Raw genomic sequence first — 21864 nt, 5'->3', positions numbered from 1 at the left:
GCAGTGGAGGGGGTGGAGGATGGGGACTGCATTTTTGGGCCAGAATGTAATGGCATTTGAAAAAAAAAGATTTATTTATTCAAGAGAGGGAGAGATAGCGAGAGAGAGAGAGAGAGAGCGAGCATGAGCAGGGGGCAGAGGCAGAAGCAGGCTCCCCACAGAGCGGGGAGCCTGATGTGGGGCTCAATCTCAGGCCCTGGGGGATCATGATCGGAGTTGAAGGCAGATGCTTAACGAACCAAGCCCCCCAGGCACCCCTGTAATGGCATTTTTTGGTCTATAGTTGTGACTAGGCATATCAGAGGTATCATTGACCTGGGAAGGCCCTCTTTCATGTCTCTGGCCCTGGGGCAGGACATAAAGATTTATGGGGTCTCCTTTGCTTATAATGCAAGCATATTTCCAGTTTCTCTCCCCAAGTTTGCAGCTTCTAGAACAGGAGCTCAGTCAGTAGTAGTTCTATGAATGTGATTCAGTATAGATCATCATCATCAAAAAAAATTCAAGTGAGACACTCTGTCTTGCTGTGAAAGTTTTGAAGGGCAAGTATGGCCATCAGTTTCTTTTCCTGATCTGGAAGTTTCTCTCAGTAAACAAGTCATCCGGAGGTCCTAAACTGGCCGTGATCCTGCTCCAGGATCACGGTCAGGACATGGAAGGCATGGGAATGCATGCTTTGTTTCCAGGGCCTATAAATAGTGAGAAGCAACTGAGTTGAACTCAATCAGCCCATCTCCCTAAATGTCCACCTGATTGAAAAAGGGGACACTGGTTACCTGTCCCGAGGATGGCATCACCTGAACCAGGCCAGGACAGTGGCTGCTCCTGACAGCTTAGAGAACTAATTTTCAGATCACGTATCATGTTAACTTCATAAAACTAAGAAAAAAAAATGAATGCAAATATCCTCTGAAGAATTATAATCGTCTATCTGAAAAGCTGGACCCCAGCGGTTCTCACGTATGTGCTGGTCTCCATGTGAGCAGCTAGCAATCAAAGCTTTGGTTCTTTAACACATGTGAGATTATTTTGAACCATGAGGGATTTGAACTCTCTGCATTTCCCACAGGAAGCAGCATGCTGGTGAGAGCCAAGAACACACCAGGGCCCCCAGACTCATATCTGAGGCTCATTAATCAGACACTACAATTAATATATATCTGTAAGAAGAGGGAGAAATTTCCCTTGAGGTTTGCCTTTCTTTTAATTGCCTAATTTCCTGAGAGAGATGCAAAATTATTCTAATTCGTACAGATCTGGATTTGACCTTCATGTGGCCAACAGATGTGTCAGTGGGTTACAAAAATCTATTTTTCTAAAATGAAACTATGCAATGGTAAAAGAAATGAAGAACTACATCCCTACTGTAGCACCCCAATTCCCACCCCTATCAAAGCATTCCCCAGGCAATATACACGTCAGGCCTCAATCAAATATTAGGTAGGCCCGCATGAATCGAATATAGACACTGGCAAGGATTTAGAAATTTAAACATTCTTCTAGTGACTTAAGTAAATCGTTCTCATGGGACTGCTGCCAGCCCTCCTTGGGGGCAACGCTTTTAGAACTTGGAAAAATCTGGACTTTGAGTCTTTAAACTCGTAGAAATGGGGTTTTGATAAGCTCAGGCTCTAGAGGTTGACTGGCCCTATGTTTGCTAAGTAATAGACCAGCCTTGGTATGAAAACCATATGATGAAAGAACACAACTGGCTTCTTTCTCTTGTCAGGGCCCACCCAGGCAAGTTGCAGTAGGTAGCTTGTGCTCTAAATTCTAGAAGCTCAGACAGTATCAGGAAAAATTTCGGGACACAGACTTGATTTTTTTTTTAATTTAAATTCAATTAACATATAGTGTATTATTAGCTTCAGAGGTAGAGTTCAGTGATTCATCAGTTGCACAGAACACCCACTGCTCCTTACATCACATGCCCTCCTCAATGCCCATCACCCAGTTACCCCATCCCCCCACCAGACTCGATTATTGAGAATTGTGTGAGGAAGGCTGTTTCTCTGTTTTGATGCATAGCCAAATTTCTTAATAAACATAATTTTTATCTTTTTTGTCCTTTTTGTGGTCATTCTCCATCTTTCTCACTGGCTTTTCAGGTTCTTTGCTTTCAATCTAGGCGACCTCACTGGACAAAATAAATGGGATTTCTTCTTTCACTTAAAATCCTTCAATATTTTATCAACGTGCATACAGTAAAATCTGAGGTCCATGAAGTTGATAAAGTCATGTGAAATTGGTAAATTGAAGTCATATATTATAGAATACTAAGATATATATAGAATACATACATAAAATGTAATATATGTTTAGAATAGTGTCGAGGAGGAAAATCTTCTGCCCTATGGCCCTTCTAGCTGGACTTAGAATCAAACTGATATGAGACAGATTAACAGGAGAAAATCAAATTTAATAGATGTACATATGAGGAATCCACACAGACATGGAATTCCAAAGACAGTGAGGCACCAAGAAGCTTATATGAGCTAAGGAAAAAAGTAGGGGCCTGCTGACACAAAGGGGAGAAAACTCATTAGCAAGAGGTGAAAGGAGATGTTTGGAAAAACAAGATTGTTCTATAATGCAGATGAGTTCCTTCTGTAAAAGAGGCCTCTGTGCATACTTCCCCTCCTGTTGCAGGCTCTCCTTTCCAATGTAAATGTAGGCAGTCATGGGGGAGGCAGAGCACCTTTCCTGCTTATTACTTTTAACTCAAAAAGATCTTTATGTCAAAGTGGCACATTTTGGGGTGCCTCATCCTGCACCCCTTTAATAGCAAAAGATTTAAAACAATCTAAATGTTGATTAGTGATTAGCTAGTTGATTAGTGATTAGTTAACTAGTGATTAATGAAGTATTGTAGATTCATACAATGGAATGCTATGCATCTGTGAACAAGAGTGAGGAAGCTCTTTATATATGGATATGGTAAGAACGGTAGGCCAGAACCCCCACTTCATATCCTCAAAACCAAAGCCCTCATTCATTCCCCCTGCTACTGGAAATGTTGACAAATGACACTTCATAGCTGAGTTCCCCTCTGGAGATTGTCCAGATTGTCTCCACTTGCTTGCCCCTCCCTTTACTTCTTTTTTCTTTTCCCTTTTTTTTTTTTTTTTTTAAGTAGGCTCCACACCCAGCGTGGAGCCCAACATGGGACTGGAACTCACCACCCTGAGACTGCAACCTGAGCTGAAATCAAGAGTCAGACACGTAATCGAATGAGTCACCCAGGCACCCCTGCCCCTCCCTTTACTTCTAAGCCCACCACAGTCTGGTCACTATGCCCGCTGCCCTGTTAAAATTCCCCTCATGTCACCATATTAGGGCAACTAACACTAGCTGCAGTAACCTGCAGAACCTCAGAGCCTTAACAGAAGTAGTAAAGGATCGTGTAGAAAGTTTCCTGACTAGGCATACCTCACTTCCTCCACATCCCAGAAAGGATGAAAAGAAAAGAAAGGAGAGAAAAGGAAAAGGATGAAAAGAAAAGAAAGGAAAAGAAAGGAAAGGAAAGGAAAAAAAGAAAGGAAAGGAAAGGAAAGGAAAGGAAGGAAGGAAGGAAGGAAGGAAGGAAGGAAGGAAGGAAGGAAGGAAGAAAATCTTAAAAAAAAGAATGCTGAGGGTAGACATCACTGGATAAGTGAGATTTGAGAAAGGATTTGAGGAGGTGAAGGCATTAACCAAGTCAGCATCTGGAGGGGGGAAGGGTTGTATTATGTACTGCTGGAAAACAAATCACCCCAGAATTTAGAAGCTTTAAGCAATAATAAGGATCTATTATCTCATAATTCCTGTGGGTCAGGAATTCAGAAGCAGCTTAATTGACTCAGAATGTCTCCCAAGACTGTAGTCAAGATGTTGACTGGGGCTGCAATCATATGAAGACGTGACTAGAGAAGGGGGCTCATCCACATGGCCGGCAGGCTAATGTGTCTGTTACTGGATGGTCTTCATTCCTCACCACATGGGCCTCTCAACAGGGCTGTGTGAGCATCCTCATGACAGGGTGGGTGGCTTTCCCCCAGAGCCAGGGATCCAAGCAAGAGGAATACAGAAGTCATAATGTTTTTTATGACCTAGCCTCAGAAGTCACAAGCCATCATTGCTGTAGCATCCTACTGGTTACACTGGTTGGCTCTATTCAGCATGAAAGGGGACTATACAAGGGCATGAATACCAGCAGGTGAGATTCACTGGGGGCCATCTTGGAGGATGGTTACCATGGGAGTATTCCAAGTAACAAGAGGAAACAACTAGAACAAAGGTTCTATGGTGGGAATGTATGTGGAACAGCAAAGTTGGTGTGGAGAAGATTGTGCTGGGGGGGCACTGTAGATGAGGAGCTCAGAGAGGTAATGTAGGGCTTTGTAGGCTGTCATGAAGACTTTGACTACAAGTGAAGGGATGGAAAATATTCCATGTAAATGAAAAACAAAAGAAAGCTGGGGTAGCTAAATTTCTATCAGACAAAATAGACTTTAAGACTATAACGAGACAAAGAAGGTCATTGCATAAAGGGGTCAATACAAGAGGACATAACATTTGTAAATATTTATGAACTCAGCATAGAAGCACCTAAATATATAAAGCAAAATTTAATAGACCTAAGAGGAGAAATAGACAGCAATAATGATAGGGCCTTTTAATACCCACTTACATCAATGGAGAGATCATCCAGACAGATCAATAAGGAAACACTGGCCTTAAATGACACATTAGACCAGATGAACTTAACAGGCATATTTAGCTATAAGAGACTCTTAATCATAGGAAAGAAACCAAGGGTTGCTGGAAGGGGGGGGGGGGTACGGGGTATGGGGTGACTGGGTGATGGATATTAAGGAGGGCATGTGATGTAATGAGCACTGGGTATTGTATAAGACTGATGAATCACTGAACTCTACCTCTGAAACTAATAATACATTATATGTTAATTAATTCAATTTAAATTTTAAAATTGTTAAAAAAAAAAAAAGACCCTGGGTTGGGGGGAAACAGGCATATTTAGAACAGTCCAACCAAAAGTAACAGAATACACATTCTTCTCAAGTGCACATGGATTATTCTCCAGTATCAATTTAGGAAGACTGAAATCATACCAAGTACCTTTTCTGACCACAGTGGTCTAAAATCAATTACAAAAAGAAGCCTGGAAAATTCACAGATATGTGGAGATTTAACAACATATTCTTGAACAATCAATGGATCAAAGAAGAAATAAAAAGAGAAATAAAAAAATATCTTAAGACAAGTGAAAATGGAAATGCAGCATACCAATACTTATTGGGTACAGCAAAAGCAGTTCTAAGGGGAAAGTTCATAGCAATAAATGCCCACCTCAAGAAATAAGAAAGGGGCACCTGGCTGGTTCAGTCGGTAAAGCATGCAACTCTTGATCTTGGGGTTGTGAGTTTGAGCCCCATGTTGGGCATAGAGTTTACTTAAAGAATAAATTGTTTAAAAAAAAAAAAAGAAGAAAGATCTTAAATAAACAACTTAACTTTACATGTCAAGGAACTAGAAAATGAACAAATGAAACCCAAAGTTAGTAAAAGGAAGGCAATAACAAAGATCAGAGCGAAAATAAATGAAATAGAGACTAAAAGGGCAACAGAAAAGATCAAACTAAGAAGCTGGTTTTTTGAAACTAAGAGCTGGCTTTTTGAAAAGATAAAACTGATAAATGTTTAGCTGGGCTCAGCAAGAAAAAAAAAAGAGGACCCAAAAAAATAAAATTAAAAATGAAAGACAAGATGTTACAACTGATACCACAGAAATACAAAATCATATGAGACTACTATGAACAATTATACACCAACAAATTGGACAACCTAGAAGAAATGAACAAATTCCTAGAAACATATAGCCTACCAAGATTGAATCATGCAGAAATAGAAAATCTGAACAGACCAATTACTAGTCAGAAGATTGAATCAATAATCAAAACCTCCCAATAAACAAAAGTACAGGACAGATGGCTTCATTGGTGAATTCTACCAAACATTTAAAAGAAGAATTAACATCAATCCTTCTCAAGCTTTTCCAAAAAAAGAAGAGGGAATACTTCCAAACTCATTTTATGAGACTGGAATTACCCTGACATCAAAACCAGACAAGGACATCACAAGAAAATTACAGGCCAACATCCCTGATGAACACAGATGCAAAAATCCTCAACAAAATATTAGCAAACCAAATTCAACAATTCATTAAAAGGATTAACACTGTGATCAAATGGGATTTATTCCAGAGATGAAAGTATGGTTCAACATATGCAAATCAGTCACTAACAAAATGAAGGATAAAAGTCAGATGATCATCTCAATATATGCAGAAAAAACATTTGACACAATTCAACATCCATTAATGATAATTCTCAACAAAGTGGGTATAAAGGGAATGTAACTCAACATAATAAAGGTCATATATGACAAGCCCACAGCTAACATCATAGTCAATGGTAAAAAGCTGAAAGTTTTTCCTCTAAGATCAGGAACAAGACAAAGATGCCCACTCTCACTGCTTGTATTCAGTATTGTTTTAGAAGGTCCAGCCAGAACAATTAGGCAAGAAAAAGAATAAAAGACATCGAGTTGGAAAGGAAGCAATAAAACTGTCACTATTTGTAGATGACATTATATATAGAGAACCCTAAAGACTCCACCAAACAAAATCAAAAAACCCCACAACCTGTTAGAACTAATAAACACATTTGGTAAAGCTGCAGGCCACAAAGTCTACATACAAAAATCTGTTGCATTACTATACATTAATAACAAGCTATCAGAAAGAGAAATTAAGAAAACAATCCCATTCACAATTGCTTAAAAAATAACATACCTAGTAATAAATTTAACCAAGGATGTAAAAGACTTGTACACTGAAAACTGTAAGACATTGAACAAAGAAATTGACGAAGACACAAATAAATGGAAAGATGTTCCATGCTTGTGGATCAGTAGAATTAATAGTCAAAATGTTCATGCTACCTAATGCAATGTATAGATTCAATGCAATTCCTATCAAAATTCCAATGGCATTTTTTACAGAAATACAACAAACAATCTTAAAATTTGTATGGAACCACAAAAGATCCCAAATGGCCCAAACAATCTTGAGAAAGAAGAACAGAGCTGGAAGCATTATACTTTCTGATTTTAAACTATATTACAAAGCTATAGGAATTAAAACAGTATAGTATTGGCATAAAAACAGACACATAGATCAACAGAGCAGAATAAGAGAGCCCAGAAATAAACCCATACAAATGTGGTCCATTAATTTATAGCCACATAAATGTTTGGAGCCAAGAATACATAATGGGAATTTATAACACTGCTAGAAAAACTGCACAGCCTCATGAAAGAGAATGAAACTGGACCACTATTTTAACCATACACAAAAATTAACTCAAGATGGATTAAAGACTTGAGCGTAAGACCTGAAACAATAGAACTCCTAGAAAAAAATTTAGGTGGTAAACTCCTTGATATCGGCCTTGACAACATTTTTTTTTTTTTAATTTGACACCAAAAGGAAAGGCAACAAAAACCAAAACTAAATAAATGGGACTGCATCAAACTAAAAAGCTTTCACACAGCAAAAAGGAAACCCTCAACAAAATGAAAAGGCAACTTACTGAATGGGAGAAAATAATTGCAAATCATCTAGCTGATAAGGGGTTAATACCCAAAATATAAAAAAAACCTCATACAGCTCAATAGCAAATGAATAGACATTTTTTCAAAAAAGACATTCAGATGGCCAACAGGTATACGGAAAGATGCTCAACATCACTCATCATCAGGGAAATGCAAATCAAAACCACACTGAGCTATCACCTTACACCTGTCAGAATGGCTAGTACCAGAAAAAAGTAAGAAACAACAGGTGTTTGTAAGAATGTGGAGAAAAAGAGAACCCCGTGCATTCCCCGATGGGAATGTAAATTGGTGCCCCCAAGAAGGAAAACAGGAGGGAGGTGCCTCAAAAAATTAAAAATAGAAATACCATATGATCCAGCAACCCCACTTCTGTGTATTTATCCAAAGGAAATGAAAACGCTGACTTGAAAACACGTATGCACCCCCATGTTCACTGCAGCATCATTTCCAATAGCCAAGACATGGCAGCAACCTAAGCGTCCAATGGTGGATGAATGGATGAATAAGATGTGGTATATACAGTTGACCCTTTAAAAAAAAAAAAAGATTTTATTTATTTGACAGAAAGAGAGCACAAGCAGGGGGAGCGGCAGAGGGAGAAGGAGAAGCAGGCTCCCTCTGGGCAGGGAGCCCGATGCGGGGCTCGATGCCAGGACCCTGGAATCATGACCTGAGCGCAAGGCAGACACTTAACGGACTTAGCCCCCCAGGTGCCCCTCCAGTTGACCCTTGAACAACATGGGTTTGAACTCCGTGGGTCCACTTATATGTGGATTTTTTTCGATAAACACAACAGTACTATAAATGTATTTTCCTTATGATTTTCTCAACATTTTCTTTTACTTATTATAAGAACACAGTATATATTACATATAATATACAAAATGCATGTTAATTGACTGTGTTATTGGTAAGGCTTCTAGTCAACAGTGGGCTATTAGTAGTTAAGTTTTGGGGAAGTAAAAAATTACATGTGGATTTCTGCCTGCGCAGGGGGTCAGCACTCTCAACCTTGGCATCATTCAAGGGTCAGCTGTATAGATGCAATGCAATATTATTCAGCCATAATAAAGAAGGAAATCTTGGGGCACCTGGGTGGCTCAGTCGGTTAAGCATCTACCTTCAGCTCAGGTCATGATCTCAGGGTCCTGGGATTGAGCCCCATGTCTCATTGGGCTCCCTGCTCAGCGGGGAGTCTGCTTGTCCCTCTCCCTCTGCCCCCCCTCCTGCTGTCTCTTGCACCCTCTCTCAAATAAATAAATCTTTAAAAAACAAAAGGAAGGAAATCTTGCTGTTTGTGACATGGATGGACCTTGAGGGCTATATGAAAGACACATGTTGTGTGATCTCATTTATATGTGGAATCTTAAAAAACCCCAAAACCAAAACCTGAACTCAGATATAGAGAACAGATTGGTGGTTGCCAAAGGCAAGGGGCGGGGCAAATGGGTAAAGGGGGTCAAAAGGTACAAACTTCCATATAACGTACAGATGGCGACTACAGTTAATAATAATGTTTGGCATATTTGAAAGGTGCGAAGGGAGTAAATCTTAAAAGTTCTCGTCACAAAAAAAAAATTGTACCTGCATGCTGACAGATGGTAACAGACTTATTGTGCTAATCATTTCCCAATATATACAAATGTTGAATCATTATGTTGCACACCTGAAACTAATATGTTATATGTCAACTACATCTCAATTAAAGAACTGCATATAAAAGACTTTTATTTATTTTATTTATTTATTTATTTGACAGAGAGACACAGCCAGAGAAGGAACACAAGCAGGGGGAGTGGGAGAGAGAGAAGCAGGCTTCCCACCCGGCAGGGAGCCCGACGCGGGGCTCGATCCCAGGACTCTGGGATCATGACCTGAGCCGAAGGCGGACGCTTAAGGCCTGAGCCACCCAGGTGCCCCCAAAAGAGACTTTTATACTGTGAATGAAATGGGGAGTCACTGGAAGGTTTTGAGCAGAGGAATGACGGGAGCTGACATGTTTTAATTAGCAATAATCGCGCCTCGGATAAACCTCATTGGCTACGATTCTGCCACTGCGCAAAGCTGACTTATATTTTAGAGTCTCGCTCTTGCTGCTGTGCTGTGTCATTATCAGCATTTTTGAAGATTAATATGACCCTGCCCTTGAGGAAGTGCTCAAACTCCGCTAAGGGAATCCATTAGGATGCTAGAGTAAGAATCTAGATAATAAGCCTGGGTCTTCATGTTAACAAGGACCTGCCCCCTGCAGAGGCAACAGAAAGGGAAGGGGAAATATGACTGAGAAAGGTGCTATAAAGGACAAATGCCCCCGTTAATGACGGATTTGATACGTGAGGTGAGACAGTGACCAAAAAGATAAAAAATACCTAGAGTCTTGGAGCCTTTGAGACCCGAAGAGTCCATCTAGAAGCGAAATGCGACGTCAGTGGAGGGCGCCCTCCTTAAAAATCAACGACCCCATTCCTCTGAATGGAGATGAGCCGGAGCTGCTGGGACAGCCCTGATAGAAAATTCCAGCTTACAGTAGTGCAGGAGAGCACAGCTAGTGGGATTAATGGAAGGGCTGTCAAATCCACCTTCCGTCTCACTTTCACACTCGAATTTGACCCGAATTCAAAGCAAGGGACTATGGGAAAGAAGCAGGGTTTATGGCCATACTCTCCACCATCCACGTGAAAACAATGGCCTTGATTGGCAGCCGCCCCCACCCTCCCCCTTACCTTGCTCACGCTCGTCTCCTCGTGGCTCTTCGCTTGCACGTGTGCGCACGCGCAGGTCCTGACGCCTGACTGCGGCCCGTGCAAGTCGAGCAAGAGTGCTGGGCATTTGTCTTTTTCTGGGTTCCTCGGTTCTTCGAGTACGCAATTCCCAGGCATATTTGGTGAGAGGTTGCAGAAGAGCAGAAAGAATCCCTTTCCAAATCTGTAGGAGGCGGCAAGGCTTCCGGCGGGGCCTGAAGCAGCGCTGATGGGTCTGGGAGCAGCCCGAAGGGGAGGAAGGCTGTGGGCAGAAGAGCGGCCTCTGGCTTTGGAGGTCGGGAAGGAGGGAGGGAGAGGGGCGATCTGTGCGCAGGAAAGCTCCGCGGCCTTGCGCGAGCACATCCCCTCTTCTCTGTGCGCCCCCCCTCGCCCCCCCCCACGGCCCGCGGCCCTTGGGCCCACACGTCGTCACAGACCGAGGCTCTCCGTGCAGTTCACAGTGGCCAGGCCCTGTGTGGTCCGGAGAAAAGCTCAAGCGCAGTTCCCTGGTGCTCGTGCGTGCGGATGGACGATGCAGGCCTCTTGGGCTCACCCGCTCAAAATGACCTGCAGGAATCCAGGAGCACCCTGGTCTGTGGATAAGAAATCAAACCCGCACACGAACTAGAATGAGTGATGTACTGTTTTCCATTCGATACAAAACAACGGGTCTGATTCTCCTGAGTTCCCTCCTCACGGTCGGTGCCTTTCCCGGTGTCAGACTGTGGGTTTTCTGGAGGCAAGGGTGTGAGGGCAATCCCGGGAGGTGGTCCCAGGAGAGCTCGCCGGAGGGGAGGAGGACTTGAACCGCTGGGAGGGGGAGGGAGACAAATGAAGGCTGGCCGTGGCCTCGGCCACCGCCGTGGGCAGCGGGGGCTCCACCCGGAAGGGGACGTTCTGGCAAGTTCGCCTCTCCAGGATGGCAAGGGAGCTACCGTGCCTGTACACCCGTTTGTCATCTGGCTGCCTGCTGCTTCCAGAACGCTGCCTTTCCAACACTTGGCCTTGTCTGCACAGCAAACATCCTCATGCCACCAGGAAAACAGCGCGGGGGCCGGGAAACACAGGGTTCACGGGAAACAGCCTTCGGCGCGCGCGCAGAGGAGGGCCGAGAGCATGCGCAGCAGCTGCCTCTGGCGCCCCTCAGCCATAACCCAGCGGCGAGGCCTCCTGAGCGCCCCTGCTGTTCGGGGCCCGCTCACTAGCAGGTGCTGTCTTCATTGTTCTGGAAAAGGATCAGCTAGAGCCCGTGGCCTACCTCCGCCTGCATGCCAGCATACTGGAAATACAAACATGTTCTCTCCACTCACACAGATCCAGGCCCCAAGCCTAGCTCTGCTGCTCGGGAGCGGAATGACTCCAGGAAATTGTTTAACTTCTTGGATCTGTCAAAGCAGAGAAAATAATAGCTAGCTTGCAAGCTGAGGCAAACAAAGTTCTATGGCCACATTATTACTGGTTTTGTTAGTGGTCCCCTCCTCGATCTTGACTCTGATTTCATTAGACTCGTCAAATTCTGGGTTGTCAGGGTTGGAATAGATTTAGCCATTGTGTAGCCTAGACCTCTCATTTGACCCCTGAGGAGCGAAGGCCCACAGAGTGGAAGGACTAATGGGTGGACACGAACCTAGTTCTCACAGTCTCTTTTTTTCCTGATTAGAAGAATAATGCAGGGGCGCCTGGGTGGCTCAGTTCGTTGGGCGACTGCCTTCGGCTCAGGTCATGATCCTGGAGTCCCGGGATCGAGTCCCGCATTGGGCTCCCTGCTCGGCGGGGAGCCTGCTTCTCCCTCTGACCCTCCCCCCTCTCATGTGCTCTCTCTCTCAAATAAATAAATAAAATCTTTAAAAAAAAAAAAAAGAAAAAAGAAAAATAATGCAGATCTGCTGGAGAAAAATTAGAAAACTCAGAAAAACGTGTTAGGCGAATATAAAAAGGAATTATTTTAGCAGATCCTTGGCTTTACTTGGCTCATATTGGAGTTTTCATACATCTAAGACTACATTCGGGCTCTGTTAAAAGTTGATGATTTACCCACTCATTTGTTTGGAAAGTGTCTAGGATCTGTCGGAGTGAAGGTGATTCCAACAGGCAGGAGAACAGCTAATAAAGTTCAACCACCAAGGCAATCTCCTGGTTCGTGGGGCAGTTCATGGCAGTGTGGACAGATTAAAATACTTATGTGAGAAACCTACTTTTCTGGAAGCCCCCAGCGGATCTGTCTTCAGACCTCATTGCACCGAATTCAGTTTGAGGCTCACGTTGACCAAGCGGTAGGGCTAGCACAGGTCATAAGATTAGAGAGAATGATTGCTCAGACTCCTTGACTTTTGCTTAGTTTTCTATAGATCCAGCAAACAAGCAAGATGAGGCTTATTCATAGGACCAGGGGGCTGAGCAGAAGCGGCTTCTCAGTGCTTTCCTCACAGGGATGTGCCTGAAGTTGGGGGTCCCAGCAAGAGACCACCAGGGCAGAGGAGCTCAGAAATGTGCATTTTCTCCTCATATCATATGAGGCTGGAGGTCAGGGCAGCACCCCTCTTTCTGTGAAAAGACGTTTTTGCTGCCGGACGTTAATATAACTTAGCTACTTATACATTCTCTTCGTGTTTTTGGCACAGGGCCCTGGCTCTGGCCTGCCACCACGCCCATCCCAGAACCAATCTCTTTAGCCATGGGACATCCATGCTCAACTTGGCTGAGGTTGAATCCCAAGGGAGGTGATCCTGATGAGGTTAAAACAATTCAGGCTGGGAGCAATGAGGAATAAGTGCTTAATGCATATGGGGTCTCCTTTGGGGGTGATGAAAATGTTTTGAAACTAAAAAGAGGTGATGATTGCACAACATCGTGAAGGTACTCAATGCTGCCAAATTGTACACTTTAAAATAGTTAATTGCATGCTATGTGAATTTCACCTCAATACAAACAAATAACAATTACAGCCATACTTGATTGCGAGAGGAGTCAAACCCGCCCCCCCCCCCCCAACTGCATGGCTGATACAGAATGCAGAATGGAAGGGTTGGGTGTTGGGTAGATAACCTGGTGTCTACTCCAAAACTCCTATGAAGAGAACAGCCAGTGGTGGAGGGGAAGAGGACAGGGTTTGAGGTCACAGCAGTCTTGGGATCTAATACTGGCTTAGCTTTTATCACCTATTTGCTATATGACTTTGAGAAAATTACTCCACTGCTTTGAGCCTTGCCTGTTAAATGGGGAGAATGCCATATGGTGTATGGGTGTCCTGGGGATTAGCTGGGGCAACCCATAAAAACCACTGGCACACATAATACATACTAAGCAGGAAACTAAGTTAGGAAACGAAGTCTATGGGTTGTGTCACCTGACAATGAGAAGAAAGTCAGGGATGACTCTCAAATGTCCAGCTTAGGGATTGGTGGATGATGTAACGACAGAGACTGGAAAGAGTGGTTCTAGTGGGAAGTTGAGGAGTCTGGTTTTGGCCATGTTAAGCTTGAGCTGGCCAAAGAAAAATCACATGGAACTTTCCAAGCACACAGCGGGATGTGTTTATCTGAAAGAGTAGTTAAGGCTGGAGACGCATCATTTGTAGGCTACAGTGAAAGTCATAAGAGTAGATAAAAATATACCACGACTGTATGTAGTGAGCAGAGCAGTGGGCCATGGATGACGCTGATGAACACCGAGATTTAGAGTGGATTTAGGAGGCCATAAAGGAAACAGAGAATTAGATAGAAGGGAAAGTAGGTGAGAGTAATATCATGGGGATGAAGTGAGTCTAGAATGTCAAGAAGGAGCAAATGGCCAATAGCAGTTTAATACGGCAGAGAGGTCTGATAAGATATGGACTAAAAAGTGTTCGCTGGCTCTCACAGCGTGGTGGTGATTGGTGATTTGTGGCCATTCCCAGACCAGATTTGGTGGAGTGATTAGGACAGAATCCAGACTGCTTGTGGGGTGAAGGGGAGATGAGGAGGTAGTTAACAGCAGGTGGGCATGCCCCTTCTAAGTGACCTAAGAGCAGGTGGAGGGGGGGCAGTGAAGGGAGAAAAGACTTGTTAGAGTGGGATACTTAAAGAGATCTATAGGCCTAAAGCAAAAGCCAGTGCAGAGGGAGAGGATGAAGACAGAGAAAAGTGAACGGATGACTGATGAAGTTTCCAGAGAAGAAAGAGGTTAGAGTCAGAATCAGAGATTGAGGGGTTGGCCTTGAGAAGAGATGTCTCGTCCTTGGGGACTGATGGCAAGAGGTAAGAACAGGATCCGATGCTAATTAGTTCATAGGTTGGACGGGAGCAGATAAGAGGAAATACCTGATGACCTTAATTGTTCTGGAACAAGAGTCAGTAAAGTTTTCCAATAAAGGACCAGATAGTAAATATTTTAGGCTTTACAGGCCACATCATCTCTGTCACAACTACTCAACCTTACCACTGTAGTGCAAAACCAACCACAGACAATATGTAAAGAAATGGGTGTGGCTATGTCTCAATAAAACTTTATTTATAAAAACATGTGGTAAAGTGGGTTTGGCCTGTGGTGTTTGGAGTTTGCCAACCTGTTCCTAGAGACGTAGGAAAAGTGAGCCATCTGCTGAAAGTGGCAGGGTGTGGAGACTGAGAAACATATTAAACATCTTGCAGTCATGAGGAAGTTTCCATCAGCCCTGAGGGATAAGCCGTGGCTGGAGTCTAGAATTTTGTGATTGCACCAACCTGTCCCACTGTGGATAGTGGAATCACCTATAGTAGGGGTAAAATGCAAAGGCAGATTGAGTATGCCGATTTGGAGTTTTGCCCGCTGCGTGGGGTGGTAGGACAGGGGTACGAGGAAGTTGGGTGTGCTGATGAGAGCTCGTTCAATCCCAGCTATGGACTCTACCTTTGGCAGAGAAATCAGGCTGGGAGTAGACTGCTAGACTGGGAGAAAATGGGATGGCCAGAAGCAGGAAGAGAAGGGATGCTGGAGATGAGGCCGGGATAGGAGACTGTGGCTGTATGTATATTGGGATTTAAGGCACTGGGTGGAGCAATGATGGGTTAGACAAGATCCGGAGTGGGGCTATGGAACGGGGCTGCTGATGGAGAGTAGAGGTGAAGGTCATCAATGGGCGTTCTTGGGAGATGCTCAGCTCCACCAGTCCACTCTGTGATTGTACAAATTGGTGCCTGCAATCCACTTTACTAAAGGCTATTCCTCCTTTCATTACCTATCTTTTATTGATGTAATATAGCTGTGTATCGAGCATTCCCTTGTAAGCGTAATTGACGTGGGAAACAAAGACAAAAGAAAAATTAAATTTCCTGACTACCTATAGCCCACTGACAAGTCCTTGAAACAGGCAGAGTGACATTCCTCTAGAAACTCAGCTGCCTCGATGTTAATACTTTGCTAATGGCAAAAGGCAATGTTAGCCCGACCCCCAGGACCCTGTAAGTCTACTTTAACATATAAAAATTCCTTTGGAGATGTCCTTTATCTCTACCCTCCCCCGCCCCCACCCAAGATACATGTTGGCAATCATCCCCCAAGTATACATCCCACTAATGTACATCCGAAGGGTCTCAGTGAGTAAGGGACAAGCGGGGCTAGGTAGGGAGAGATAGGTAGGGGGTTACGTGATCAAGCTCACAGAAATCCCAGAAATGCTGAGGCATAATGAAACCAGAGATAAGGGAAAAAACCAGACCACCCCGCTCTGGGCGTCAGAGGTGGGTCTTTTTATGGCCATCACATTGTGTCTAACAAAGAATAACCAGACCCCAAAGAAGAAGTGAGCCATTAAAGACGTTATCACCAGTCCTTACTCAAACCAAGACGTCACAAGAATATCAAGGCCACAAGCTCCCTGGTCAGCTCTAAATAAAGGACTGTCAATGGAGGCCCTCGTTGGCAACCCTGTTGGGGCCCCTCTCACTCCTGAGAGCTTTTTCTGTATCCTTGCTTAATAAAATTCTATCACTTTGCTCACTCTCCTTTGTCCATGAGATTCATTCTTTGACTCAATGAGACAAGAATCTCCTTCTCCTGCTTCATCATTAGCTTGTTTCACTGCCAAAACAACATATGATGAATTACATATTCATTGCATGCACATCTTGGTCCAGGCCCAGAAACTTGGAGGGTGAGCTTCCCAGGTTGCTGGCTTAGGGATTGTTGGATCCCGATGGACTAACCAAGACCATTTTCTTTAATGAAACCCAGGGATTCTTTTCATTTTGTTTGTGTGCTACCGTTTGCAGGTGTATTTGCTTTATGTACCACACTAATGAATTCCAGTGAAAGTTGAAAAAATGCTTTCTAATCTTTCACCACATAAAATAACTCATTTGAGAGACTGTGAGAGCTATATGAATGTCTTTCTATGATGAATTGTTACCTTAGTGTTAGTGACATTTTAATATTGGGCAGACTGATCTCATTACCTAAGAACAGAGCGTGGTCTTAACCACTGACAGGTTTTCTAGCAACTGAATCATTTCACTCCATCACTCTTTATTTACATGGGGATGACGTACCTCGAGAACAGGGAATAAATGTTTAGCTGGAACCTTCCAGCAAATTAGGAAACACATCCAAGATTCGTTCTGCCATTTTTGCTGTGAGCCCTGGAATGCAAGGCATTGATTCTTTGCTGGACTTTAGCCTTCGACACTTTTTTGCGGCAACAAATCCAACCCTTCGAGGTGACAGGGAACACACGAGGAAAATGTCTTTACTATGCTCTTTTGTTATTCTGAGACCCAATTTCATTGTGGGGAGGGGGGTTCCCCACGCATTCAACAAGCAATTCTTCAGACACCAGCTGGGTATCCTATAATTCAACTCAATTCTGACACTTACCTACCCAGAGATAGGGAAGGTCATATTCCACAGGTCAAGGGCTTGGTCCTACAAGACTGCCCCCTCCCCACGCCCCTCCCGCCACACTTCAGACGCTAGCTGAAAGTCCAGGTTGTTAACTGAGCTTTGGACTGACCAATTGACCACCTACAGATAAGAGGTTCCAAAGACCCCCTCCTTGGGCTCAATTAATTTGCTAGATCGGCTCACAAAACTCAGAGAAACATTTTACTCTGTAGATCACTGGTTGATTATAAAAGGATATAACCCAGGAACAGCCAGCTGGAAGGGAGGCAGAGGGCAGGGTATGGGGGAAGGGCAAGGAGCCCCCATGGTGTCCGGTGCGCTTGTCTTCCCGGCCCCTCCACAGGTTCACCAGCCCAGACCTTTCAGATATATACGGAGGCTTCATTACACGGACACTACTGATTAAATCATTGGCCTTGGGCGATGGATTCAACCTCCAGCTCCTCTCCTCGCCCCAGAGTTGGGGGAAGGAGAAAGTGGGACCAAAAGTTCCAATCCTCTAATCACAAGGTCGGTTCTGTTGGCAACCAGCCCCCACCTTTAGGTGCTTTCCAAAAGCCATCTCATTAACATAACAAAAGACAACTTGATCACTCTTGGCACTTAAGAAATTCCAAGGGTTTTAGGGGCTCCATGCTAGAAATGGGGCTGTAGACCAAATATATATATATATTCTTTATTATTATGTTATGTTAATCACCATATATTACATCATTAGTTTTTGATGTAGTGTTCCATGATTCATTATTTGCAAATATATATTTCTTTTTTTTTTTTAAGATTTTTTATTTATTTATTTGAGAGAGAGAGAATGAGAGAGAGCAAGCACATGAGAGGGGGGAGGGTCAGAGGGAGAAGCAGACTCCCTGCCGAGCAGGGAGCCCGATGCGGGACTCGATCCCGGGACTCCAGGATCATGACCTGAGCCGAAGGCAGTCGCTTAACCAACTGAGCCACCCAGGCGCCCCAAATATATATTTCTTATTGTAAATCCTAGTATCACATATGCCGTGTTAACCACCAGTTTGAAAGGACAAGATAGTGTTGAAAATACTACATCAACCTCTCTGAAGTAGTTGCCTTTGGTTACATTATTTTTTATTTAACTGAGTTAAATACTTTGTTATGATCTTCTTTGCAATTCTTCCATTTAGATTTGGTGGATGGTACATTTCCTGTCTTTGTGGTGGTATCCTCATCAGAAAAGAGCAAGATATTACAATAAAAGTTCTTAGATCAAGCTCCTTTGAGGCCTTGCCTCCCTAAAGGCTCAAAAATCTTTGATCATGAGCCGGCGGTTTAAAAAATCCCCTCTTTTGCCATGTACCAAGAGCGACATCTGCTGGCCACCCTGGGATATCTTTATTTTGGAAATTGCCAGAGATGTTTCCCTTCTTAAAAATTAAGTCATCTTTGTTGTTGTTGTTATTTGTTATTTATTTTAAAAAATCAGTTCTCATGCTCATACAGAATCCTTCATAGATAGTAAGGCTTGGACAGGGGGCTTAGGTTAGAATCAGGTTTCTACAAAGGATGAAGGCCAGACTGGCTACATCATTTGTGGGGTTCAGTGTAAAACGAAAGTGGGTGGCCCTCTGTTCACAAATTAAGAACTTCAGGACGGCAACCACTGAGCATGAAGCCGAGCGTGGGGCCCCTCTGAGCGTGGGCCATGTGGGACTGCACTGGTCACATGCCCTTGAAGTGGGTCTTAGGTGAAGGGGACCATGAGAATGAACCCAGCTCTCAGCTTCAGCAGGTAGAGCATTCGGGGACCCCAATGACCTTGGAACCTATGAATGACTCCCACACGGTGTTTCAGCCCCACTGAAGAGGTCAAGTAGTTTAAATTCAAGTCAGAGGGGGCTGGGTTAGACATTTGGACTTCATACAGACCACACATTCCCATCCTCCTCTTCCCTGGCAGAGGTTTGGGGAGGTAGAGGAGGAGTTGGGTGGGGGTGCAGGAAAGAGGGGGGGGGCTACCTGGTTCCTTTAGATTTAGCTCCATGGAGGGAGGGGCTGGATGGACAACACATTTCTGATGTCTCTTCAATTTTTAAGAGTCCTTGGACCTTCAGATCTTCCCCAATTGTTGAATGATAAAGGAGAAGGCAGAGGTCTGAGGAGAAGCCATCTCTCTTTTTGAAATGTCCTTGGAGTATCTTGATGTGAGTATCTTAAGTAATCATAGCCGGTAACATTCATTGCACAGCTATTCTACCCTCATATAAAGCCAGAAGCAGCATCACTAACACAGACCGGGGGCCATGCACCAGCCACCGGTTTAAGAGCTTAGTACAAGGTGCTCAGTACATGTACCAACTCACTGAACTCAGCCAGCAATCCTATGAGGTAGGTTCTATTGTTATATCCATTCTGCAGCAAAGGAAACTGAAGCCCAGAGGTCTTGAATAACTCACCCAAGGTCAGAAAGCTAGTTAACAACAGAGTCAAAATGAAGACTCAGGCTGTTGGACTTCAAGAGCTAACACTAGTAACCCCATACGTATAGTCATGTCGCCTGCTCTACTGACTCTTAGCTAACGTGTGTGTGTGGGGGGGTGTTGGGGGGCAGAAGAGGAGGAGTTAGAAAACTAAGAATACATTTCAGAATTTCTTTCCATAATGATTAAAAGCCTTGTAATTTATTTATTTATTATTTATTTTTTTATTTTTATTTTTTTCCCAACACTCTAGATAAGAGGTCAGCAAACTCTCTATAAGGGGCTAGATAGTAAATACTTTAGGCTTTGAAGGCCATTCAGTCACTGTCTTAACTACTCAGCTCTGCCACTGTGGTTCTTAAACTCTCATCTGCATCAGCATCACTTGGAGGGCTTGTTTAAACACAGAAGGCTGAGACCCACCCCCAGAGTTCCCGAGGATGCCAGAGGTCTGGAGTGAGAGTTCGCATTTCTGACAAGCTTCTAGGTGATGCTGATGCTGCTGGTCTACAGATCACACTTGGAGAACCACTATTCTACAGCAAAATGTCTCTAGTTTCCCAATGGGAGGAGTTTTTAAGTCTTTTTCCTGGATGGGGTCACAAACCAGTCCTCTGCAATTCAACAGTTGAAAAATCAAGGCTGTTTACACTGCTCCATTTCTGGGTGTTTGCACATTAATCTTGCAGAAGGACTTTGGGGGAAATGTAGAGTTGTATCATTCTCTCTTAATTTCTTGGGCAAGAACAAAGTTCTTGGGAGGCCTTAATCAAAGCATAGTCATGAATAAAGAGAGCCCAAGTGGTCCTGAAACACTGCAGAAATCTGCCGCCATTCAAGGCATCGGGCCACTGGAAAACGCAGGTGGAGAAATGATTGCTTTCCTCATCGTCTTGTCATGCTTCTTCCCTTTGTGGATGTGACTGGTTTTCTCAACCTTAGCACTAGTGACACTTGGGGCTGAAGGACTCTTTGTGGTGGGGGCTGTCCTGTACATTGTAAGATGTTTAGCAGCGTCCCCGGGCTCTACTCACTAGAGGCCTGTAGCCCATGCCCTCCCCACCCCAGCAAGTATGACAGCCCAAAACGTATCTAGACATTACCGAATGTTTTGGGGGGGCAAAATCTCCCCCACCCTACTCCTGGTTGAGAACAATTGGTTTTACATAATCAGCAGGGGGCGGTATTTTTGAAATTTTTGAAATATCAATGAGTCTTGCTCTCTCCTGGGTGCATCCTGAGGACTACGTACAGCCAAGCCCACCTCAGCCCCCCGTTATTTCCTTTTCCGGAATGCTCACTAAAAGAATAATATTTGTAGAGATCTCCAAGCAAATAGAAAAGATAAATGGTAAAAAGTCCTCCTGGTAAAAAATCATACTACAGCAAGATGGAAAACCTCTAGTATACCTTTATCTATGGGAGAGATGTAATGTTTTTGAACTTCCTCTTGATTTAGGTTCATTTATTGGTAAGCCAGTTTTATTCCCAATGTCTTACCCATCACTGTGACCCTAGGAAGGGGGCAGGGAAAATATTAGCTCAGGAAAGCGGAGGAGGTGACAAAGTGGAGGGGTCCTTAAGAGAGCGAAAGAGGGACTAGACAGTCCTTCCCTCTCACAGGTTGATTTTGGGAAGGAGGTGAGACTGAGGTATGGCTGAGAGGGAGGTTGCGTGGCTCCTTGGGTAAACCTGGGGAGGGGAAGCGTGGCCCGTGGAAGCATGTGTGGGTACGGGGGACCCCAGGACCCAGTGGTGGAGCCAGTGGGAAATGAGAGTGTCAAGAGAAGATCCACGGGTGGCCATGTCTCCCAGTCTCAGGATGCTGGTATGCCAGCTCTAGGAAGTCCCCAGATGGCTGAGCCTAAGGTGGCCTGCATGGGATCCAGATGTCCCTGAGTATGCCAGTCAGGGTCAAGGGGAGAACCACGACAACAGACGTGACCATATTCTGTTCACCAGACTAGAACCCAGGTCTGACCGGCTGCTCCTGCCCAGGGGGCAACCAGCATCCAGAGGACACCCATGGATCTGAGGCCCCCATTGCCACAGGTCGTGCAAGCAGGCCACCGTGTACGCATCCACCATTTGAGAAAGAGGCACGATGAGAGAAGACATCTGAAAGACAGAGCACTTAGCAGAAAG

At 44.1% G+C, this 21864-nt stretch overlaps 1 long non-coding RNA gene and 1 pseudogene across 1 annotated transcript in view; both read right to left on the bottom strand.

Moving 5' to 3' along the window:
* Positions 1-9669: 9669 nt before the first annotated feature.
* Positions 9670-9742, bottom strand: LOC123851262 (U4 spliceosomal RNA; annotated as a pseudogene).
* Positions 9743-10336: 594 nt separating this feature from the next.
* Positions 10337-21864, bottom strand: part of LOC135361902 (uncharacterized) — a 137985-nt gene continuing 126457 nt past the window's right edge. The window contains exon 3 of the long non-coding RNA XR_010406034.1: positions 10337-11802. This is a non-coding gene — a long non-coding RNA (uncharacterized LOC135361902). The remainder of the gene's footprint in view (positions 11803-21864) is intronic.

Source organism: Mirounga angustirostris, unplaced genomic scaffold, assembly GCF_029215605.1.
Source record: "Mirounga angustirostris isolate CCGP_5_RB_7025 unplaced genomic scaffold, mMirAng1.0.hap1 SCAF_11, whole genome shotgun sequence".
In the NCBI taxonomy this organism is placed as follows: domain Eukaryota; kingdom Metazoa; phylum Chordata; class Mammalia; order Carnivora; family Phocidae; genus Mirounga; species Mirounga angustirostris.
Note: the sequence above shows the minus strand (reverse complement) of the source record. Positions and strands in the feature narration are given on the sequence as shown.